Source organism: Cibotium barometz, chromosome 40 (genome assembly GCF_041138505.1).
Source record: "Cibotium barometz isolate CiBa-2024 chromosome 40, ASM4113850v1, whole genome shotgun sequence".
NCBI classification, from domain to species: Eukaryota; Viridiplantae; Streptophyta; class Polypodiopsida; order Cyatheales; family Cibotiaceae; genus Cibotium; species Cibotium barometz.
Genome location: NC_141085.1, coordinates 15547227 through 15572783, shown reverse-complemented (window position 1 = coordinate 15572783; position 25557 = coordinate 15547227). Strand labels below are relative to the sequence as shown.

The window sequence follows — 25557 nt, the reverse complement described above, 5'->3', positions numbered from 1 at the left end:
ATCTATGGTCTTTTGCTTGATCTCCACATTGCTGGCCTCCCTCTGGATACGCGTAGCAACAACTTCAATGCTAACATTTGATGAGGCCATCACAAACAAAAAGAAGGAGGGTTTAGGTTGTTTTATTCTACTAACAAGGCTTGGAGGCAATGGTGTATAATAAATTTCTTTGGAGCTTGCCTCTATATTTATAGCAAAGGGAGGGGTTCAACACTCAAAATAAAAAACTATATTTATCTTTTTTAATGTTATTAATAAAGGCATCTTTCCTCAAATTTCGACACCATAATAAAAAATTCATCTTTTGAACTTGTTTGTTGGGAAAGAGTGAGTATGTATTTGAAGGAGATAGACATAACACAATAGAACCCTCTACAATGAGATGACATCCACAAATGTTATCCCAAAATATCAAAGGTCAACTGATTATCCTTGCATTGAAATGTCTAAATTAGGTTATGTTCTCCTATGAGACAAGGCATTGTAAAGCTCAAGGTCAGATAGGATAGGTTGGTGGATGAACATATTCTCGCTCTGTCTTAAGCCTAGCACACGTAAATAAATGACGTACAAGTGTTTGTATGCAAGGTACGGCTTCTTCTTGGCATCTCTATCTGGAAAATCTGGACATGTACAAGATGATTTGTCTTTCACATGCGCATCATATTTTCCCACATGTGCATCATCCCCGTGCAATTCAATCTTGAAAACTTCATACTTGTGCTCCACTCTCTCCACTTCTTCGACCACCATAGCTTTCATTTTCAAAGTGGCCTTTATTTTCTTGGCTGTTCCCTCTGATATTAACATGCGGTATGATAAATTCCCTTATCTATCACTTGAAATGGTGGAAAGAAAATTGACACCTTGCCTTGAGTCAAAAAACCTATCTTAAGTTATAGTTCGCACAAGGTCAATTGACAAGTGTCAAAATACTCCAAGTCCAATGGCCCGAATTATAATTCAATTATAGAGACGGAGTGAAGAGAATCCAACTTTCAAATGCCATGGAGAACTAAAGCAAAAAATGTGGAAACCATAGATATTCTCTTCATTTTATAAGCTTTCAAAACTCTATGCACATGAAGCACATCTTAAGCTTGGTGTCCCACTTGTGAGAAAGAGAACAATTTTTTGCCTTTAGACACTTGAAAAGGCTCACTATAATAAGATATTTTTGGACATTTGTGATAAGAGGCTCAATATAATAGATATTTTTGGACATTTGTTACAAAAGGCTCAATATAATAGAGATATTTTTGGACATTTGTGGCAAAAGGTTCGATATTTTTTGACATTTGTGACAAAGAGGAAAAAAATTAAATTTAGGGCCCCAAGTGCCCCACATGTGTAAATGGACCCTAACCCATGTGCCTAGGCCCACCACCCTATGTGCATGTGCACCACTAGGACACTTTGTTACAAACCATACCCTCCTACAATGATTTTGTCCTCGAAATCAAAGGGTGGTCATGCATAAAACATATACAAGAGGCTATGTACAAAAGCCAAAAATAATCACATCCATGACTGAATGTAGTGGAAGACCCATGTATGAATCATATGATCCCCTGGATCAAATAAGGATAGAGGGCTCCCATCGATGATGATGCTATATATGCAACCTCCTGGATCGAAAGGAAATCCGAGGCATGCAAAATCCAAGGAAATGGCCCCATGATAATTTGGTGCAAGTGGAGTAGAGAAGAAACCACTGTCGATGAATCTAGTCGAGTATCCTCCAGGATCAAAGGGATATGTACAGTATACACCCCGAACCATCGAAGCTGGAATGGTAGTAGCTCCTAGATCAAAAGGAAAACTCATAAGCCCATCCTCATGAGAGCTGCATGCCTCTCATGCATCGGAGTAGCTATTTTCTACAGGTGAAACCCATAAACTTCTAACATCTATATCTCTCCATGAGTAATATTTGTTCCAATTTGCATAGGCCAAACAGAAGGCAGTGGGGGCACATGATTTATATTGTGATCTGGATGCCAAGTGTGGGTAACATCATCATTACAGAACCACATAAATTGTGCCTTTACACCACCTCAACCAGGATGTCATCTCTCAGAATAAAATGAAGGTGCCACTACTCCTAATGAGCTCTGGATATAATGATTGCATTTGAACTTCTTTGTTGTCCATCCAAGACATTTCAACCTAGAATTGGGTGGGATTCGATGTATGGCCCAGAATGTATGGTTGACCTCTTGTTCAAAAATACAAATCCTCTCTGGAACTTCATTTTGAGAGTTATTTGTAGGTGTTTCCATTGCATTGTAATGGGAGAAATCTCTCAAAGACCCCTTACTTTTTCCACGATCTGGAGTAGAGAAGTCAAGATTCTTGCGACCCCTTTGTTTTCGGTCCCTATTTTCCATCACAAACCCTGGTCGATGGCAATCATCATCTTCTACATCAATCATCATCTTCTACATCAATCACTCCACTTTGATGTCATTTTCGTTGCATTGTTTCTCTATCTCCATGCAATGGGTGAGCTTTCTCATACATTGAAGTGCCAGAAATAGCAGTATGAATAACATGTGCCACCTGAGAGCAGCCGATGGTGATTTTCCAGCCCCACAGCCTTGTTGAGCAATGTTTCCAAGTTAGGCCCATCACCCACATGTCTTCCAATCATGTATGCATATTGTTTTGCACTTTGCATCAGTGCATTGGCCATGTCTAACACACAAGCATCGTATAGGGTTATTTTGTGCTTATAGCCTTCATCGGCTAACTAGCATGGGTAGCCTTCACCGGCTAACCAGCTCCCATGCATGCTTTCAGCCAGGTTTGTTCGTGGTGTGTTTGCCTCTTCTATTGGACTCTTCTGAACTTGAAGGTACAACATTTATTCCATAATTCAATATTAATTAAATAATAATAGAAAACCAATAATTACATTTCCAAATCCAAGTCAAATTACATTGTGTATCATACCACAATCATTAAGTTTCCCCAATGTGCAATGCAAACCTCACACCAAGACATCCAAATATCCATGGCAGGTTTGAGAATCCTTGACCACTCCTTCTCGCCACCAGTTTCTTATCGACTGGCTTTGTCCTAGAGCATCTTCTTTATTTCTACAATTCCGCCACTTCTCATACATGGCTATGTGCTCTTGTTTCAAGTCTTTATTAACATACTTTTTAGTTTGTTGTTGGAGGCATTTCTTCCAATGAAATAGATAGGAGCATTCTTGGTCTTCCATTTTATAATTTGGCCCACCATTGTAGACTGTTCATACCGCCATCCAACTTGCCCTTGCCTCATCTGCCCCCCATGAAGCCATGGAAATCAGCATGCTTATAGCCACATTCCTCCATAGTTCTATTTAACAACTCCCAAAATAGAATTTGACTTGTTTTATCCTCTTCTTTCATCTCACAAGTTGCTATAGTCATGAGCTCCTGCACACTACATAAAACAATATCAAAACATCTTTCTCCATGGTTATTCAGTATAAATGACACAGTTGACCCTTTTTTAACTTACTACCTTGGGTCATAGACATGAGCTGCCATGGTACACCAATTTATCACTCTATGTGTGTGATCAAATTGCACCCAAGATGATTTCAAATCACCGTTCACCATTACGCCTCATGCAATTTACTAAATCCATGCTGGATGCAGGTCCCTTGGTGGACATTTTAAAGACAAAAAATCTGTCATTTTTTGAGTGACCTTGGCCTAGGAATCGACTTCCATGGAAAAAAGAGTACATGCACTGCTTCTTTAAAAGCAACAAACTATCAAATCCTTCACCAGCGGGCATCTTTATTGCTTTCTCTTGTGAAACTAGTCTTCAGAATCTAACAAAAGTGCATTTAACACAATCAAACTTCAAGCCAAAAATGCACTTAACACAATAAAACCACGATCCAAAAACATACCTCTAGTTTTCAACCAATGGTATTAATTCCTCTAGAAAATTTGTGTGTTCCACATCTCCAAACTGGCCTAATTGTTATGTATTATCTTCCTCCTAGTCCTTCATGAAAGAAGTCATGATTAACTCCTTGGCTACAGTCATCTGAATCTTCCTTGGATGGGCACTCTTAGCTACACTCAAGACATTTGCAACTAGCTCTCTTGTCTTATCTATCTTTCTCCTTGAAGTCCCTGGTTGCACTGGATGTTTGTGATCACTGATGTGTATCATCAACCTTGTTAAATATACATCATGGGGCATAACATAATAAACATAGCAATTGCATGTACCCACACAATATGCTGGCTTTTTACAATAATGACAAGCAATGATGCGGTTGTTGCCATTCTCTGTTTGTAGTCCCAATGCTGGCTTCCTCTGGATTGATCCTCTAAAATAAGTGGTGTTGTATTGTTTGTTTATTGATAAAATAAGGACATGTTATTCGATAGCATTGAAGAGTTCCAATGCAATAACTTATTCTCACTGTAAGATTCCTCCAAGCATTTACCTCAATCCCCTGTAATCATCCCCTATTTCAGAATGCAAGAAAATATTATTTTCTCTTGTTTTGGCCTAGAGAGAGGAAATTCAAAATTGAGATATTTTTGGATACAAAATTTCTCCTAATATCTAAGATGAATTCCCCTGAAATAGAAATTCAAAATAAATTTTCCAATGTGCATTAGGAATTAATTGAATATGTGTATTAAAGGCCTTAGCCTAAGGATCCACATTTTCAGAAATTTTTAGATTAAGGTCCAAATAAGGTTCCAAAGGGCCAATAGGATTAATCCAAGTGTTGGGATGAGATAAATGCAAAGAATAAAAGAAAATACCCTAAAAATGAGTAAATGCTCACATAAGATGAAGAGTTGATTGAGTACAGGGTTTATTAGTTAAAAATTAAGGTTTATTAGTAAAAAAATGAGATATTTTAGTAAAATGATGATTTTTTGACACCTCAGTAAGGAGGAAAAGCCACTCTCTCTTGGTGCAAATTGGATCACAAAGGGAGCCAAACTGATCCAAATCTTGTTCGAATTGGGTCAAACTAAAACTGGAAGGCTCTAGAACCCAATTGGACTTGGTTAGTGGCCTCCCTCACCTATAAATAGACCCTCATTCCTTTTTATTTTCATCTTTAAGCATTTATCCCTCTAATTTGCCTCTTCTCTTGAGAGCTTTGGAGCTTCTCTATTCTTCATCCTCTCTTGGAGATTACCCTCCCCCTCTTGGTGGCCAAGGACTTGCTTGGGAGCTTCACTTCTAGTAGCCAAAGAATCAAGCTAAATTCAAAGGTAAACCTAATTTAATGGTTTTTTTTCAATTCTCTCAATGATTTTCTTCTTCTCAACCCCTCTAAAGATTGAGAAGCTTTCAAATCAATGGCTTTTTCTTCAAATCAATCTTTCCAAAGATTCATAATATTTAATTAGATTAAGGTTAATCTTTATGCTTAATTATAATATTTTCTTTAAGAAAATCTCTCTTTTGGAAAGAGTAGTCATTCTTATGGCTAGATCCTTGGTAGAAGGATAATTCTTAATCATAATCTCTTTATCTTAATCCAAACTCTAGGCTTGACAAGCTAGAGAAAGAGATTGGTTATTTTTATGATTTTTAATCTAGAAAAAAAGGATGATTAATTCTTTTAAACTTGTTTACAATATAGAAAAATCATATTAACTCATCCTAAATTGAAAGAGGGTTATGCTAATATTTTTAGAAATGAGGAATAGTTATTTTAGTTTAACCAAGAGAATTAATCATAATTATGCTTATAATTATAGTTATAATTATACTATGTATGCATAATTTAAGTTTAGTCTAAAAGAGGAGTTCCTATCATATTTTCATTACAAGTATTCATTTTAAAATAGAAAATTGAATATTCTCAGTAATTACAGTGAAGCTATGGTAAATTTTTTAGAAAAAAATATAAATCTTATTTTTATGCATAATTTTAATAAAGCAAAAGAGGAATTCCTATCATATTCTAGGTTTAGATATTTTATGCAAAAAGAATGATTTTTATCATATTTATGGAAAATACTTTTTTATATTTATGCATAATTATTTAATTAAGAGAAAAGAGAAAATTTTGATATATTTATTTTCATACATAAAAATTTAGATGTAAAAAGAGGAATTCTCATGATATTCTAGATGCAAACATTTAAATGTTGAAAGAGAAAATTTTGACATATTCCAAATTATGGATATTTTTATTTATTTAAAAGAGAAATTTTTTTTAAGTAAAAAAATGCATAAATTAATTTAGATGTAAAAGAGAAGTTTTCACCATGATTTCATGTAGGAACTTATGGGATATTAATGTTGAAGATCAATTTGATGAAAAGAATATTTTAAGATATTTTTATACGAATAAATCAATGTATGCAGATTCACAAATGGAGTATTGGAAAAAGAGTTATTTTTTATAAAATCCCATTATTGTGGTAAAAAAGAATGAATTTCTATAAAATTGGATCTTTCGTTACGGTTGAAATTCACCGTTAATTTATCAGTTAATTAGAAGAAAAATCCTTAGGAATCAAAGTTAGAAGTAAACCGAATAATTTTTGGTTAAAAACCACGACCATGAGAATGGCGGGTCAGTAAATTACTTGCCTATCTCTCAAATCTGAATCAAACAAAACCTCATGACCAATTTCAAATCTTTGTTAACGAAGAATAGACTACTGGCTGAATTAGAGAAGTTTTCCTAGACCTGATATCATCGAGAAATGAACTGGAAATTCATTGAAATTGATGGGTGGATTACCCTGACATGAGATTCGTGATTTTCATTAAGAAAGTCGGGTTTTTGAGAAAAAAGGGTTTTGTGGAATCAAACTCAAAACGGGAAAATTCTTACTTGCATAGAAACTCTATTTTTGAAAAGGACTGTTTTACGCCAGAATGTTGGTGGAGGAAGCATTTGGCTTATGTTTAACTAAGGAGAGATTCGTTGTTTGCAACAGCTGGCGGGGAATCGTCAAAGGATGTTGCTCACGCGGCAAAGCTTGCCAAGGTCTTGACCAGCCTTGGTAAGGTTAAAATGGTGCCCTTCCGATGGGCGAGGACCAACGAAGCGGTCCCTGAGTGAAGTGCTAGGACACCTAAGTAGGATCGTAAAGGGTTCTGACCAGGTGATGCACGAGCTCACGGTTGCTAGGACACCCATGTGTATGTCGAGGAAGATGTTATATGCACATTATGTGTGCATATACTAGGAGGCTAACCCACATAGGCTTGTGAGCATGGGAGCATGGGAACAAGCTCTAGTTGAGCATGGGAGCATGGGAACAAGCTCTAGTTGAGCATGGGTTAGGACTAACCTTAAGGGTTAATGTTAGGGTCAGGCATCCAAGGGTCACACATGGAAAATGGAGAGTCAAGAGTCACTTGAGGGCCCTCCTATATAATAGAAGCATGGGGCACACTCAAGGGAGGCTAAGACTATGTTATCTTCAGGCTAGGTTATGATATGATGTTCTCTTGGTGGATAGAGGATTATATCTACTCACCTACCATTTCACACTATAGCTACATGCTATTGGATTGGAGTTATACCTCTTGATGGTATGGGACATTAAGGTAAAGGTATGATGTACATTATAATTCATGTGTGCATCCCTTGGGCTCGGGGATGATCGGGTGGATGAGTTTATGCCTGATTTATGCATGTTTATGCATAACAATTATCTAGAGAGATCTTAGGGTTTTAACAGTGGTATCAAAGCAATCTCTAGTTAATTGTTGTTATTTTTTCTTTCTTATTCTAATTTTTGGCATTTTTTAAAGTAAATTTTAATATTTACTAAATAAAAATATTATTTTATTAATTTTTTTTTGGTGATTTTGCATGTGGATCATCGATATGGCGGTTGGAATGCGTATTTCTTCTATTCAATGGACGAATCGACGTTGCGGGGGAATTTCGTGAGTTTAATGCTTTTTTTTCTATTTTTTATGGTTTAAAATAAGCATTAATGGAAACTTTTGCCAAAATACCGTACATTTTAATATGGATATTTTTGGTAGAATGAATTCCCTGAATTTCTACAATTTCAAGGAATTTTTTTCCTAATTTTTTAGAAACTTTTTGAGCATTTTTATGAAAAGAATATATTTTTGAAATATTTTTGCGGGTTTTTCCACGGGTATGCTATCAAATTCCTGTCGATTTTTTGCTGAAATGAGTAGAGGGCAGCATGTTGATGCATTAAATACTCTCGCACGTGCGTGGGACCCTCTTCTCCTCTCAAATCTGAATTTTTCTTCTATTTCTTCTCTCGCACGTGTGAAGGCCTCTTAATAAGCACATTTTTTATTAATGTTAAACATAACTAGGATTTAATTATGAATAAAAAGATTAATGAAAAGTTAACCTCTTTATTAACAGAGAGAAGGAAGGGGTGGTGAGAGAAGATTTTATTAGAGAAGAGAGGAGTGTGGAGAGAGAGACTCTTCTCTCTCTCACTCTCTGCTATGCGCGCGCCACCGGGGGGGGGGGCGCGACGGGGCGGGGGCGGGGAGTGGGGGGGGAGGGGGCGGCGCTACAGCCTCCGGGCAAAAATCGCCCTCCCCCATGAAATATTTTTTTTAAAAAAAGCTTGGATTAAATCTTAATAAAGCTTTAATAGAAATTTTGATTTTTTTATAAAACTAGTTTTTTAATTTAAAAAAAGAGCTTTTGAAATCCTTTCAAAAAAGCTTGGAAAAGCCTGAAAAAAGTTTGAGAAAAAAAATTCTCTTAAATTTTTGATTTTTTTTTCTTAAAACCTCTTGGCTTTCCGCATTCCCGGGAAACCTTTTGGCTTTCTGAATTCTGGAAACTTTTGACCTTTCATATTCCAAATTTTTTTTGTCTTTTCATTTTCCTAAAATTGTTGGCTTTCCGTATTCCGGGAAAACCATTGGGATTTTGAAATTTTTTGATCGTTCATATTCTTATGCGTTCGGGGTAAATTAAAAATTTTAAAAAAATTCTAAAAATTAGTGAAAAATTAAACAAAGGTTATTTTAAATTTCTGAAAAATGTGGGGTTGGTGTTTGGCATATGGTGTGTCCATTCGAGCGCCCGTGACCATTCAAATTCCTTTAAAAATATATTTTTGACCTAGAAAATTAGAAAATCCATTAAGATTTTAAAATTTCATTGGATTTGAGAATTGTCGGGTGGAATTGGAAATTTCGTGAACGATGGGATTCTCAGGAGAAATTAGGAATATTCTAGAAATTATTTTTAGAAATCCTACAAATTTGTATTTTTAAAATATCAATGGTATTTTTGGCAAATCTAATTGCTAAAAAGTTTCTGGAAAAATATAGGTTGGAATGCCATAAGATAGGTTTGGTGGAATTTAAAATTATTATATTTTGAGACCCTATAAAATTAGAAAATATTTGGAAAAAAACATGATAATTCTTTTTCTCGAGAATTTAATACTTTCAAGGGTTATTTAATGTTGAAGTACGTTTTCTTGTGCTGCTGACATTAGATGAGTTGGCCACCAATTTTATATGCTTCTTTTGGCATGATTAATGATCATGAGATGGCATGCATTGATTTTTATGATCAACTATGGTTTTCATGGATTTGAGGAGCTTCTATGCTTTTATCCATGGTTTTATTCGGATCTTTTAATCTTTTGGATAATTTCATGTGCTTTGAAGGTAGCATTTGCCTTCATTTTTTTGAACGTAATTTTGGAGTATATTCCTTGTACTCTTGTACATATTCCAACTCAGATACCTAGTTGTTTATGTATCTAGGTGAGTTTTTTTTCTACCACAGCTTTATTGTGTTTATTGGGTAGTTATCATTAGAAAGGCACTAATAATTTAATTTCTTTTCTAATGATGTACTCAAAAAGAGTTATTCCTTGATGTGGTCTCAGGTATATAGAGATAGGTTTTAGTATATGAAAGTCTAGGATAAGGCCATCTTATTCCTTTTATACAGGATTTTATTCATATTTCCTAGACGGCATACTAGGGAGTTCTAAATTGTTAAGGTATGGATGGGTGGTATCATGGTGGTATGGGATGCTAGATCCCTCATATATATTATCTTATGGGATAATTTGGGCTCAAGATTGTTGCTTTGCTAACATCACTTAGCACGTTGACCTCAACATTCAAAGACAATCTCATTTTCTGAATTCATTTAAAGTTGTTGTGTGGGCATTCTCTAGATAAACTTCTTTTATCTATAGCCTGTATGTATTGATGAGTGTAATCTCGTCAGCATTTTCACTTGTTGAAATCTCTTTCTTTAGAGTTCAACAACAACGAGTTTATCTTGTTATGTTCGGATTAAGAAAATTTAGAATTTTCCTTTCTTGGCATTTCTTTCTCTATTTCCGTACTTTAGGTGATTTATATAGTCCAACCTGATGGTTTATGGATGGACATATGTGACTCATGGAGACATTGATGACTCTCTATGTTGATATGGCTAACTCGGGACGCCGATAATTCCATGAGCAGATGTGGGTACATCGGGCCGCCGCGATGGATACCTGGTTCCTGCTGTTATAATGCCATGTTTTTCTACTTTATATGGTTTACAACAAGGAAACTACTTTGAGTATGAATTCCTCTGATCTCATCGGCAGTTCTGATGGACAAACAGAGCGTATGAATCACATTGTAGAGGATATGCTTCATGCATATGTCTCTGGAAAAGCATCAAATTGGGAAAAATATCTTCCAATGATGAAATTTGCCTATAACAGTTTTAAATATACGGCTATTGGTTTTAGTCCGTTCATGCTTATGTATGGGTATCAACCCAGGGCTCGTATTGATGTCAGTCTTAAGGACATTGAGCTTGATGTATCAAGGTATTTCTTGCGTGATATGTAGGAAATGCTGATCGAAGCTCAAGATTCTATTAGGATTGCTCAGGAGGATAGAGCACGATTTTATGCTGATAGGGGACGCTCAACTAGGAGTGTTGGTTTATTTAAATATTCCTAAAGATTCTTAGACTTTGTCAATAAGCAAATGCTCGAATTTATCTCCTAGATATTGTGGTCAATTTCGATTTATACATCATATTGGCACGGTTGCGTATGAACTTAAACTACCTCCACATGTTAGAGTTCATCCAGTCTTTCATATCAATAGATTGAAAGGGAAACTGGGAGGTGAGGATAACACAGTTACTCCTCAAGAACTCGTTGAAGTCAAAGAATTATCCTATGTTCCACATGAACCTGATAAGGTACTTGAATTTAGGTAAAGGAAACTTTGTAGTTGACTAATCCCTGAGGTTAAAATTAGGTGGAAAGATAGGGAAATAGAGGATTCGACTTGGGAGTTGGTTGAGATTGTTTAGTGCAATTCTCCTTCTTTTCATTGCAAGAGTGCAATGTTTTGAAAGAGGGGAAGTATGTTATATGCACATTATATGTGCATATACTAGGAGGCTAACCCACATTAGGCTTGTGAGCATGGGAGCACGGGGACAAGCTCTAGTGGAGCATGAGCTAGGACTAACCTTAAGGGTTAAGGTTAGGGTCAGGCATCCAAGGGTCACACATGGAAAATGGAGAGTCAAGAGTCGCTTGAGGGCCCTCCTATATAATAGGGCCATGGGGCACACTCAAGGGAGGCTAAGGCTATGTTATCTTGAGGCTAGGTTATGATATGATGTTCTCTTGTATAGAGGATTATATCTACTCACCTCCCATTTCACACTATAGCTACATGCTATTGGATTGGAGTTATATCTCTTGATGGTATGGGACATCAAGGTAAAGGTATGATGTACTTCATTATAATTCATGTGTGCATCCCTTGGGCTCGGGGGTGGTCGGGTGGATGAGTTTATGCCTGATTTATGCATGTTTATGCATAACAATTATCTAGAGATATTTAGGGTTTTAAGAGAAGATATGGATGGACTAGAAAGGAATTATCTATGTGAATTGGAATTCAAGATTGGATCTCGTTGGGGTTGACTAGCTGGTCTCAACGGAGAGTCCGGATGATATTTTTGTAAAACAATGGACTGGATATTTTGGAGGATTATGATCAGTAATACTATGGTTTCATTAAAAGATTACTTTAAACAGAGCCGAATGTGTAAAAAAGGCAATTTCATATTGGGTGTGTAAGTGGTGTGACTACCTTGAATTTTGCTTGAAGCACCGGCTAGGGGGCATGGGAACTCTTTTCCTTGGTACCCGAGACAAAACCCAAACCAAATTTTTCTATAAAGGGATCCCACCAATACAATGGGTGGGCGGTTGCTAACCCATGGACCGGTTGGGGTAGGCTGGATCAATGGGATTCCTGCAATACAGATAGTTTATGATTAAGTTACGTTAGCTGGATTAAGTCCCTAGAAGATTCTTATTCTGTGGTTGGGAAAGAATCAGCGGGCTGTGCCTCGCTTACAGGGGAAAAAAGCGGTGATTCTATGAACCAAGTGCAAGTCTCTTCCTTGATCTGGCCATGTGACCTACGGTTTTGGTCAGATCAGATTGGATAGTTAAGGCCTTGACCCGTTTAGATAAATCTCCCGTTAAATGATTTTCCTGGTGGAATTGCCCGTGACTTTCGGGCGAGGGAAGTTCTTCCGGGTTCGGTTTCGGAGGAACCGCTGGGCTAGTCTCTTGTCTGGATATTTGTGGGCGAGGCCCCGAGTGGGAATCCCTGCCCTGCGTGAGAGGCTGCTGCTTCCGTTGGCGCCCTGGAGGATGCCACGCGGAGGGGGCAGGGGGGTCTCACACTCACTGTGCAGCTGATGGCCATGTTTGATGTTGAAGGCCTAGTCCATAGGTACCCATCATACTTTTACTCCATACCATCTGTAGATTTGACCTTTCCATCTATAGGTGGAAACTTAAAAACCAGATTCCCATTATACTGTTGTGGCAACTCTGTTACATTGAAGTGCTTATCTATGTTGGACAAATGTGCTTTAAGAATGTTAGTTCCACTGTGATTCAATATTTTGGATATTGCACTTTTATTTTGTGGAACTTCCATGTCTTTATTCAATGTCATGGCCACTGCTCTCCTATTCTATGGAACTTCCTTGCCCTTTTTATCATTTCCCATAGAGTGGAGTGATTCAATATCTTTAAGGATGCAGCCATCACTTTCCTTATTAAGATTGATAAGTAACAGCGTCACCAATAGATGAGAAATGTGGTCGATTCGATGGGCTTTCCAAATTCACAACATATGAGGTGCTACATGTTTGTGTCGGCTTATTGAAAGTTGCTTGGACAACATATGTCTTGGATAAGCTTGCATCCAAATTATAGTGAATATTTCTTTCTATGTTTGTTTGACTCTGCATGGGAACAAGCATAGATGTTCCATCTTCCAAATCCAAAATTGCATTAAAACTTGACATGTGAGCACCAGTTGGAAGAGGATTAGCTAAATATTTTTGCCCTACAATGAGTTTGCCATTGTCTAAGAGCTAACTATCCTTGTGAGAATTAGCTTATCAGTTTGCCACTCAATCAAGGCTCCTTTCATTCTAAGAAGAGAATGACTATCTATGAATTTTGCACAGTGAGCTCTTGGAAGGGGAGGAAATAGAGAATAAAGAATGTGAGTGTTGAGCAAGGATCAATGGAGTGAAGCTATTGTTGATGCAGGTTGAGAGAGGAGAAATAGGATCACAGTATCTGGTGGTACTAAAGAGTACCTTAATAATCTTTTAGATAGGTATATAATGCATGTACAGCCCAGCCCTTAAGGGCGGGCCCGGGCACTGCACTGGGGGCACGGCCTTTATCCCAACAACCTCCCCCCTAAAGGCAATGTGCCCAAAGGTAGAGGAAAAGAATCAGCTAAGTCTAAGTATGTACAAAGTTGAAGAGACTATACCTATCCAATACCCATCATCTGTCTCTGCAATGGTCAAACCGCTCTCCTGGAAGACTCTTCGTGAGAAGGTCTGTAGGGTTATCATCAGTGTGTACCTTGAGCAGCTCAATGCTCTTACTGTCAAGTACCTCCCTGATGAAATGATACTTCACCTGTATGTGTTTTATCTTTGCATGAAAGACAGGGTTCCATGCCAACATGATAGCACTCTGACTATCACAGTGGAGGACAGGAACCTCAGTGATACCAAGCTCAGCAACCAAACGTGACAAACCTCAAATCGGTGACCTTCACACGATTATACCGGTCTCAATACCAAGTGTAAAATTCACTGCAACAACTGTCTATGAAAGGAGTCAATCAGGGCAAAGTGTGTAGCAAGGGCATGGTTTGGAATCCACTGAGATTCTTCTACAGGATGATTCTTGTACTTAACCAAATATCTAACATAAACATTGCCATTGCCAGTTGTAGTTTGTTCACGATCAAGAATTGCTTTAGGAACTAAAATTTATGTATCAGCCTCTCTAGGAGAGGTGGATAATCATAAATGGGGGTAGAAGGTGGTGTACCTTTAAAAGGTCAAAGTAGACTAATGTGAAAGGAATTATGAATATTCCAATGGTTAGGAAGGGACAAACGATAAGCATTGTGATTGATCTTAGCAGTTATTCTAAAAGGCCCATAAAATCGTGGAGATAATTTAATGGTGGCTGGATGTTTGTCAACAGACTTTAGTCTGCGCTTTTCTATGCGAAGCCAAACTAAATCATTTTCTTCAAAAGTCTTTGGTCTTCTATGCTTGGTAGCTTGTCTAGTGTAAACTTGTTGAGCCTTAAGAATAGACTTACGAGCTTTGGCCAAAATACGGTTATGAGTCACAGCAAAATCATTGGCCATGGAACTTCATGAAAGTCTAGTAATTGGAGTTGGAAGTTTCTTACCGTAGATAATCTCAAAAGGAGCTTTGCCAGTGGTTGTATGAGGTGTGTTATTATATATGCCAATTGCAAAAGATGCAAATACTGATCCCAATTTGTAGGAGATGAGATAATTTAAGACCTTAAAATATCTAAAATAGTGCTGTTTGTAGCCTCAATTTGTCTATTACTTTTTGGATGATATGCAGAACTAAAATCAATCTTTGTACCTAAGTTTGAAAAAAATGCCATTCAAAAATGATTATAAAAACAAGAATCACGATCTGAAATAATGACTTTAGGTAATCCATGATTTGTGAGGACAGTTTTGATAAACAATTGTGCAGCATGTGAAGCATTCAATGTTTTACAACATGCAATGAAATAAGCATGCTTACTAAACCTATCCATAATTGTCCATGTCATATCATTTTGAGAAGATGTGGTAGGTAAACCAATTATAAAGTCCATAGAAATGTCTTCCCATGGTGCTACGGGAATAGGTAAAGGCATGAGTAGCCCATAATGTTTTCCTTGGCATCTTTTAACTCGTTGACATATCATACATTCTGATACAAAAGAAACAACATCATGTTTTAATTGTGGACCGTAAAAATATTCTTCTATGGTGCTAAGAGTAGTGAGAATGCCACGATGATCAACATATGGGGGACGATGCATCTCTTCAAGAATAAAAGATCTATAAGGAAGTGTAATGCATAAACGCTTTTGAAAGAAAATGAAACCATCATTATATACATAATCATGAAGAGGCAACCAATTATTAGTTTCTAACTTGTGCCAAGCATAAGAAAAATCAAGATCTATAATATATGAATCACACATGTCATGCAAAGAATGAATGTCAAGCACTGAAATGTAAGAAATAGGTGGTCATTGACTAAGTGCATCAGCCACTACATTCTCTTTACCAGGTTGATATTGGATAAGAGGATGAAAACTCTGAATAAAAGATGCCCATTTAATATGGCAGTCTGAGATAAGAGGTTGACTAAGAAGATATCTAATACATTGTTGGTCGATCTTAATCATAAACTCAGAACCCATAAGATAATGTTTCCACATGCGTAAGGCATGGACAACTGCTAATAACTCCTTCTCATATATACTATATGAAAGTTCAGAGGGTGTCAATTTTCTACTCTCATAAGCCTAAGGATGTCTATCCTACATGAGGACAGCACCGATTCTTGAGCCACTAGCATCAGTGTGACTACGAGGAAGAATCGTTGAGTAAAGTCTGGAAATTGGAGGATAGGGGCATGAGTCAACAAATATTTTAGTCTATAAAATGATTTTTGTTAGCTTTCACCCCATCGAAAAACTAGACCTTTCTTAAGCAACATTGTTATAAAGGAAGTGCTATCAATGAGAAATTACGAAAAAAACTTCCTATAAAAACGAGCCAAACCAAGAAAAGATCTAACTTCTTTAATACATGTTGGAGTAGGCCAATAACTTTAACCTTTTTTTGGATCAACTTTGATAACTTCACCTAAAACAATGTGGCCTAAGTACTCAATTTCATCTTGGAAAAAGAGACTTTTATCTAGATTAGCATAAAGTTGATTTTCTTTACCACAAAAGGGCACAATTGAACCCACCTATAAGACAAGGGCCTCCAATGGTATATTATCCTCCTGGCCGTGCTACTCCTCCAAACATTCCTCAACCTACACCCGCTCTAGCCATGGCTAGGCTAATCCTAGAAATGTTAAGATTAGCCATGGAAATAGTGAAGGGGTGGCTGTGGGCATCATGCCCCTAGCACTTGTGCAACCTGCACCTGCACCTGCACCCAGATTAGAGCAAAACAAATCTTCAAACATCTCAAAGTTAATCACTAAATTTGATGGGACTGGAGACCCCATCCCACATTTGGAGATGTTCAACCAAATTTGTGAAGCCTTTGGCCACGTAGAAGATCAGGTTAGGGTTTGTGCCTTTGTCTTCACCCTCAACGGTAAAGCAGGCCAATGGTTTAGGTCCTTGAAAGCTGAGGATAAGGCCACCTTTGAAGCCTTGAAAGAGGCCTTCAAGGTAGGATATTCTCGCTAAGGTACCAGATGGAGTCCAGTGGAGCAACTACACAATGGTACCAGATGGAGTCCAGTGGAGCGACTGCACAATGTCAGACAAAGGGATGGTGAAGCCATCTGAGACTATAGAAATAGAGTCAGATATTTTCACTCTTGCTGTAGTGCCATAGATAAGTTCTCTGATGAAAGACTAATAGGGAGATTCTTGGAAGGTCTAGATGATGTACACTTGCACAATTCATTATATGCCACGGCTCATACCTCCTTTGAGAAATGTTGTAAGAGTGCTATGGACTTTGAGGACAATTTCAAGGGAACACATTCCTGAGAACTTCATGAGGTACATCAGAAGCCTCTTTCAAGTTGAGTAGTTGGCCTACTACATTAATGTAGCAGATGACCAAACATTGGAGAACTGCCCAAGGTCAGGATCAGGTTGGCCAACCCCATCTCTATCCAAAGAGGGAGCTTGTATGGTGCCTTGCAAACATATGTCAAACTAACCATACCAGCATAAAGTGTCCACATCTGCGACCCCGTCTCAATCTCTATTACACATATTGCCAAAGATGGGGCAATCACGAAGTTACAAACTACTATTAGCAGAGGGGGTGGCTCAAGCCTGTGCTCTATCTTAGGCCTTGCCAGCTAACCCAAGGTAAACCCAAGGCAACCACTGGCTTTGCCAACACCTTCTCTCCATAATGCACCTCAACCAGGCCAATAAGTGGCTCAAAGAGTAATTCTTAGAGTACCTAAAATTCTCTTACCACCCCCGGTTCTCCCACCTCAACCCCCATTGCCAAGAATCACTTCAAGGCGATGTTGGAGCAAACTTCCGTCTTCTATGGAAGAGAAACCCCCTGCTTGCTGCCAGTTGAAGTCCAAAACTTATGTCCTCCTTTGATGATGGATGTCATTCTTCCCCAGAGAGTTCATGGGCAACATGTATGCAAGATTGACTGCTAGGATGTCTGTTATACAAGCCATGTGCAACCCTATATGCTGTGCAAGAATGCAGATGGATGGGTTACTGATGCAGACCTAAGGGAAAATCCCTAAGGGTGGCTTGCAAAATTTTGAGAACTGGGTTTAACTGTGCGGAAGCGATAAAAATGATGTCTGACTGAATGACTGATGAACTGAACATGCTCTAAGGCACGTTACCCTGTAACGCTCTGATACCAATGTGACATGTGAGAGCTTAAGACCGTAGTAATCACAACCTTAGTCTAACTAAACTGCACTTAATGATGTTCAAGAGATAGACAAATATGTGTCAATGCAATGCAGCTATATTAGATGATGAATGCGGTTACAATGAGATCTGACTAGATCTATGATGCTGAATATGCTGCCTATATGCTGAATATACTGATATGCAGAATGAACTGCTATCCCACTGTCTTTCCCTTGTCTCCTGGGAAGGAAATGCTGAAGGGATGGCTTTGGGACTGAAGCAATGCTGATGTGATGCTGAAAACGCAGATGTTCTCCTGTTACCTGGGAAGGAAACGCTGAGGAGATGGATGCGTTTGTTGAAGATGATGGACTGTATGCTGAATGCTGATGCGTTGGCTCGATATGCTGCTCCCAAAGCTTCCTGGAGGAGATGCGTTGGAGAACACTGGGCTGAATGCTTCTGAACTGATATGCGCTGACCTATATGCTGAGATAAGAGGCTGAAAACGCTTGATGAACCAGATATGATGATGCGTTTCCATTTATAGGCGGGTACTATGCTGGTCGGCCAGTGTTGCTGTAGTCGGCCAGATGCTGAATGTCCACGACTGAATATTTAATACCATAAAATAGTATAAATACTGGTCGGCTGATGTAAAATGCCTGATGATGTCTATGATGCTAAAATGATGCCATGTCACTGTACACCTGACTGGTGTGCATGTGTGACAATATGGGTAACTCGAGACGTCGATTATTCCATATGCAGATGTGGGAATGTCGGGGCGCCGATGAATCCCTGGTTTCTGCTGTTATAATGCCATGTTTTCCTACTTTATTCTGAATGGTTTACAACGAGGAAGTTACTTTGAATGTGAATTGCTCTGATCATCCGCAGTCTGATGGGCAAAGAGAGCGTATAAATCATATTATAGTGTATATGCTTCGTGCATATGTCTCTAGAAAATCATCATATTGAAAAAAATATCTTCCAATGATGGAATTTGCCTATAACAGTTTTAAATTTACAGCTATTGGTTTTTAGTCCGTGCATACTTATGTATGGGTATCAACCCAGGGCACCTATTGATGTCGGTCTTAAGGATATCAAGCTTGATGCATCGAGGGATTTCTTGCGTAATATGCAAGAAATGCTGACCGAAGCTCGTGATTCTATTAGGAGTGCTCAAGATAGGGCATGGTCTTATGCTGATAGGGGACGCTCATCTCAGTCTTTTGAACCAGGAGCGTTGGTTTATTTTAATGTTCTTAAAGATTCTCAGACTTTGTCAATAGAAAAATACTCGAATTTATCTCTTAAATATTGTGGTCAATTTTCGAGTTATACATCGGATTGGCACAGTTGCGTTTGAACTTAAAACTACCTCCACATATTAGAGTTCATCCAGTCTTTCATATCAATAGATTGAAAGGAAAACTAGGAGGTCTAGGATAACACAGTTACTCCTCAAGAACTCGTTGAAGTCGATTATTTATCCTATATTCCACATGAACCTGATAAGGTACTTGAATTCAGGGAAAGAAAACTTTGTAGTTGATTAATCCTTGAGGTTAAAATTAGGTGGAAAGATAGGAAAATAGAGGATTCGACTTGGGAGTCAGTTGAGATTGTTCAGCGCAGTTCTCCTTCTTCTCATTGCAAGAGTGCAATGTTTTGAGAGAGGAGAAGTATGTTATACGCACATTATGTGTGCATATACTAGGAGGCTAACCCACATTAGGCTTGTGAGCGAGCATGGGAACAAGCTCTAGTGGAGCATGGGTTAGGACTAACCTTAAGGGTTAAGGTTAGGGTCAGGCATCCAAGGGTCACACATGGAAAATGGAAAGTCAAGAGTCACTCCTATATAATAGGGGCATGGGGCACACTCAAGGGAGGCTTGGAGACTTGGAGGCTTGGAGGCTTATGCTATGGTCTCTTGTGTAGAGGTCCATATCTACTCATTTACCATTTCACACTATAGCTACATGCTATTGGATTGAAGTTATACCTCTTGATGCTACATGCTATTGGATTGAAGTTATACCTCTTGATGGTATGGGACATCAAGGTAGAGGTATAATGTATTTCATTTATAATTCATGTGTGCATCCCTTGGGCTCGGGGGTGGTTGGGTGGTTGAGTTTATGCCTGATTTATGCATGTTTATGCATAACAATTATCTAGAGAGATCTTAGGGTTTTAACAACTAGCTTCAGTTGCAAAAGCACAGAGAGGACCCCCTTGTCACTTTGTCCAAGTTGCCTAACCTTTTTTGCCAAACTAAACCTTTGAACCTTTGCTGAAGTGGCCACAATTGATAAAATATTACTCTAGTAAACAAGGATGTACAATATGGAGTATCTTTGCTAGATAGTGAAGAAATTATAACTTCCCCTCTTCCTCTGTACTCAGCCTACTGTTACTTAGATATCTCTTATTAGATCCAAGGAGAAATAGAAGTCTTTATGACTCGTCAAGCCAAGAGTCTTCAATATCCAATTCTTGGTGTCTGCATGCTTCTTCCTGCACATTTGACCCTCGAAAATGCTCAGAAGAGTTGTGTGCAAGGCCAAAGTTCTGATTCAATGTAAGATGACAAGAAACCGTGATGCCTGCCCCACAAAAGGCACAAGCAAGGACCTTTCCCCATACTGAAAACTCAAAGATTGTTGCACTACGTGAAAGAGTCTAAGAATAAAACCTTTACAGCTGAATGCTTACAACAGATGGAGAGTTTTTTGACATGGCATGCCCTGGCAAGGAAGAGGCAAATGGCTGCTGATATCTGCTGACAAGGGTGGTTGTACATTGCAGCTGCACAGTTCTGCTGAAAGAGTGGATCCTTGAAAGTGGGCTTGAAAGATCCACTGACGAAGCCACATCAAGAGGTGCACATAAGGTTCTCAGAAATAAAATTCATTAAACTTGAGATAAATCTTCCTAGCTAGGTGTTTGTCTCGGCTCATATGTTGGAAAGCTACACCTATTGCTCATTGCTCAAGGGTAAGAAACTGGTCCTGGGCCATAACTAACAAGCGCCCCTTCCCCCCAACCACCCCCCACACCCCCCCCCCGCCCCCCCCCCCCAAAAAAAAAAGAAGAAGAAGAAAAAGATCTCTTAGCCAATTGTCGCAACCAGCAGTAAGCTCAACTTGCTGGCCCCACACTTACATCCAAGGGGTTGTCTCCCCCATAGGTTTCTGTGGGCTGCTCAATGCAGCCTACAAAGCTCCACCAAATTTCCTTGGTGCTGCTTGTAGTGAAATGGGCTTTGTCCTGCCTTTCTAGCGCCAATTTCAAAACATCTTCCCTGGTGACCCAAATGTGTTCATGTTGTCTTGCCATCGGATCATCCTGAACATACTGCTGCTCAAACATGGCTTCCTCCTCATAACAGGGTACTTACTAACCTCTTCCCTGCTAACCCATGTGTTCATCCACTTCAAACCCGATCTGCCAGAATCTCGAACATACTGCTGCTCAAACATGGCTTCCTCCTCATAACAGGGTACTTACTAAAAGGATGACACAAATTCCAATAAGCGCTTATGTCACCAATAATCCCCACAAGAACATTTCCCATCCTTGAAGTCATGAAAGCAACTCATATCTTTGCAAATGATATTTCGGTCCTCCATCTTTGATATGAAAGCCATGGTCACATGACATTCTTCACAAACCCGGAGGTTCTTTACGATGTGTATCGGTGTTCCCTCGGGTGTATTGAGAAGGCCGCAAGCAACAGCCAGCTTCTCACTATGCCCGCATGATAGTTCACCCTGTGCATCAACATTAGATGTATCCAGTGGGACACTATCAAACCTTTCCTCCTCCATTTTAACATAGACTTGTTTAAGCTTTGCATATATCTCTTTCTTTTGAACATGGCTCATATCACCCACAGAAAATGTATGAACAATTCCACCTATCTCAAGCCAGCTTTTGCCTGGTTCCTTCCATGCTTGTATCATTGCCTCAATCTTCTTTGCATCCTCCCACATGCGAGCATCCACATAAATGTTAAACATCAAGATAAATGCCGCAGCATGTTGCTTATCCAATCTCATCACACATTCAAAGGCATGCCTACCAAGGTTCACATTGTGCCACTTCCTACAAGCACCCAACACACTACTCCATGCAACAATCGTAGGTTGAAAAGGCATCTTCTCCAGCATTAGTACAGCCTCCCCAAGTTGGCCAGCACGGCCCAAGAGATCAACCATGCAGTTGTAATGCTCAATAGTGGGGGGAACATGATACTCTTTGCTCATAGCTTCAAAGTACTTCCGAGCTTTGATGACAAGACCTGCATGGCTGCATACAGAGAGAAGACTTAGAAATGTGATCCCATCTGGCTGTACGCCCTCTTCTGTCATTCTGTCAAAGAGAGAAAAAACAAACTCACTATGTCCTTGCCGGGAATGTCCTGTAATCAATGCATTCCACGTCACAAGGTCATGTGTGAGCATAGCATCGAACACTTTTTGAGCATCAACTATGTTCCCACACTTGCCATACATGTCAATCAATGCATTCCCAAGAAGCAATTTATTAGCTTCAAGTCCTCCAATTTTGTGATTGTGTTCATGAGACATTTCTCCAAATTCAGCATACAAATCCCCTTTTTTCGTGACTTCAGCATGTATTTCTTGGCCCCTGTCAATGGCTCCTATGCTGGCACAAGCTTTCAAGCTGCAAGCAGAAGTAACAGCATTTGGGGATACACCCTCCACTTGCATCTGATCAAAACAGTTCAGTGCTTCCCTACCCAGTCCATGTTCAGCATACCCTGCTATTAGTGCTGTCCATGAGACTACATTTCGGATTTGCTGCCGATTAAACACCTGCCGTGCTTCTGCAAGTGAGCCACATTTGGCATACACATCCACTAGAGTGTTACCGATAAAGTAAGTTTTTTCTAGACCCTTTTTGACTATTTCAGCATGCATTTCTTGACCCCTGACTAAAGATCCTACAATGCCACAAGCTTTCAAGCTGCAATTTAAGGTGGAAGTGTCCGGAGACATGCCTTCAAGCTGCATCTGCTCAAAATAATTTAGTGCATCATCACCGCGCCCTCGTTCGGTATAGCCAGCAATAAGTGCATTCCACGAGACTATATTTCGAACAGGCAATTGGTCAAACACTTGCTTTGCTTCTGTGAGCAAGGCGCATTTGGCATACATGTCCACTAAACTGTTGCCAATAGAAGGGTCTCTCTTGTATAACTCTAGGGGTATATCGGTGTGTATTGCTCGACCCCTGTCTATGGCTCCTATGCTGCCACAAGCTTTCAAGCTGCAAATGAATGTGGCAGCATTTGGAGAGATCCCTTCCTTTTGCATCTTCTCCAAACAGTTCAGGGCTTCATCACCAAAGCCACTTTCAGCATACCCTGCAATCAACGCAGTCCAAGAAACTACATCTCGGGCCGGCAGCTGGTCAAGGACTTCCCTGGCTTCAGCCGGTGAGCTGCATTTGGTGTACATATCCACCAATGCATTGCCAAGGAAAGGTTCTCTCTCAAGTCCCTGTTTAACAACTGCAGCATGTACTTCTCGACCCTTGTCTAAGGATTCTTTGCTGCCACAAGCTTTTAAGCTGCAGAGTAACGTGACCTTATCAACAGCCACACCCTCCATGTTCATCTGTTCCAAGCAGTTTAGTGCTTTCTCAATAAGCCCATGTTCAGCATACCCCGCCATTAAAGCATTCCATGAGACTACATCTCGAATCGGCAGCTTCTCGAAAACTTCCTGTGCTTCCCCAAGTGAGCCGCATTTGGCATACATATCCACCAGGGTGTTGCCAATGACAGGATCTCTTTCTAGGCCCTCTTTGAAAACTGCACTATGTACATCTCGACCCTTTTCCACACACTTCAACCTAGCACAAGCTTTCAGTGGGGTTACAAGCGTGTGCCTGCTATGGCGTACACCATCTTCTTGCATTTTCTCAAAGAGGTTGAGCACATGCTGCAACTCTCCCTGATCGAAGTACCCTTTCAGTAGCGAGGCCCATGAAAATTCGTTTCGATGAACCAAGCCGTTGAACACATGCTGGGCATCTGGCAAGCTTCCACACTCCACAAACATGGGGACAACATAGTTCCCAAGCCTTCCATGGGTTTCTAAGCCCTTGTCACGTATCTGCATATGTATGCACTTGGCATAAGTTAGATTTTTTTCTTTTCTACACTTCTGGCAGATGGAGATGAGATTCTGCACAGAAAGCTGCCGGGAGATGCTCCATTCTAAAGACACAAGCAGATCCTCCAAGCTCATAATCTCCAGAGCTTGGCTCTCAGGCATTCCAACTCCAGATGTAAAACCTGCCTTCCACTTGCATCCCAGATCCTTCACAGCCATCTGCATGGCTTGACAGTGCATATGTGTTGCCACTACTCATGATTTAGCTTCCATACTCGAGGTTTTATACTTTTGTCTTTATGAGTTGGTGTGTACTGAGGTAGCAACTCCAGCAAGGGGCACCTTAGACTAGTTGGACACAATTTGCTGCATCCAAGTCTAGGAGGTTATAACATCCCTTGGCTTTCAGCCAGTGTCAGATATCATGTGACATTCCCCATCCACCCCGCCCACAGACAGCGGGATGGGACAATTAAAAGCCTCCTTTGGGCTGAGGCCTGTCACTCCAAACCAACATTGTGGTGACCTGTCTTGAGGAGCTCTACATGATGATGGTGTCACATGCTCCAATGGTTACTCAATGTATGGGGTTACCCATGTCAGTATGCTAAACCCATGAATGGGGAAGGGGTATATACAGTCTTCATGTTACCATTCCCATCGATCGAGTGGAACCAAAACAGGTCAGTGCTGAGGAATTGACATACACATCTACTCATGCATGGGTATACTTTTGGAAGCACAGCAAGTGCATTGCATTGATCCAACAAAACCAGAGTGTTAGGATAATCTTTGGAGGGTAGCAAAAACATCTTAGTGCTACAATTAAGCTAATTTTACAACCTAGATGATCTCAGAATTCTACCTGCTTGATAGCAAGGTGTGTATGCTGTAGGTTTGTCGCACTAACCTCTGTACGCTAAGTGCCATGGGAATCGCTCAAGCGCGTGTAACAATCCAACTAAATGGAACTCTGTTGAATGTGATGAGGTTAGGAGGACTGTGTGAAGGCATGGTTTCCTTACCCACTCGTCCGCAGTGGTGAGTTTGCAAAAATTTTAGCCAAAGAAGTTGATTATATTTTGTTTTTGACTTTATATAATTACTAATTGATTAGTAGCATATTTTCATGTATGATTTCTTTTCTTGACCATAGATTAAGCTCAAGATCGACACGGTTTCAATTATGTATTGAGTATCATAGGTCATTATGGCCTTCTACAATTCTTAGTATTACTCTCTCTCTCTCTCTCTCTCTCTCTCTCAAATTGCTATTTACATGTATGTTGACAAGCTGCTAGTTTAGGAAATAACCCTTAGTAGTCCTATTTCAGTTAGCTCTGATACCATAAAGAGAATGCGGGGGAGAGAGAAAGCTTGAGTTCCTAGCAAGCAAATACACACACACAAGAGAGAGAAAG

The 25557-nt window shown here is 39.4% G+C and overlaps 1 pseudogene across 1 annotated transcript; it reads right to left on the bottom strand.

The window, feature by feature from the left end:
* Positions 1 to 20289: 20289 nt before the first annotated feature.
* LOC147615241 (putative pentatricopeptide repeat-containing protein At3g11460, mitochondrial pseudogene) lies at positions 20290 to 25169 on the bottom strand (annotated as a pseudogene). The gene is made up of 2 exons (XR_015262786.1): positions 25002 to 25169; positions 20290 to 24866 (listed from the first exon to the last, which is right to left on the bottom strand). The product of XR_015262786.1 is annotated as a putative pentatricopeptide repeat-containing protein At3g11460, mitochondrial pseudogene (transcript).
* Between the last annotated feature and the right edge of the window lie 388 nt (positions 25170 to 25557).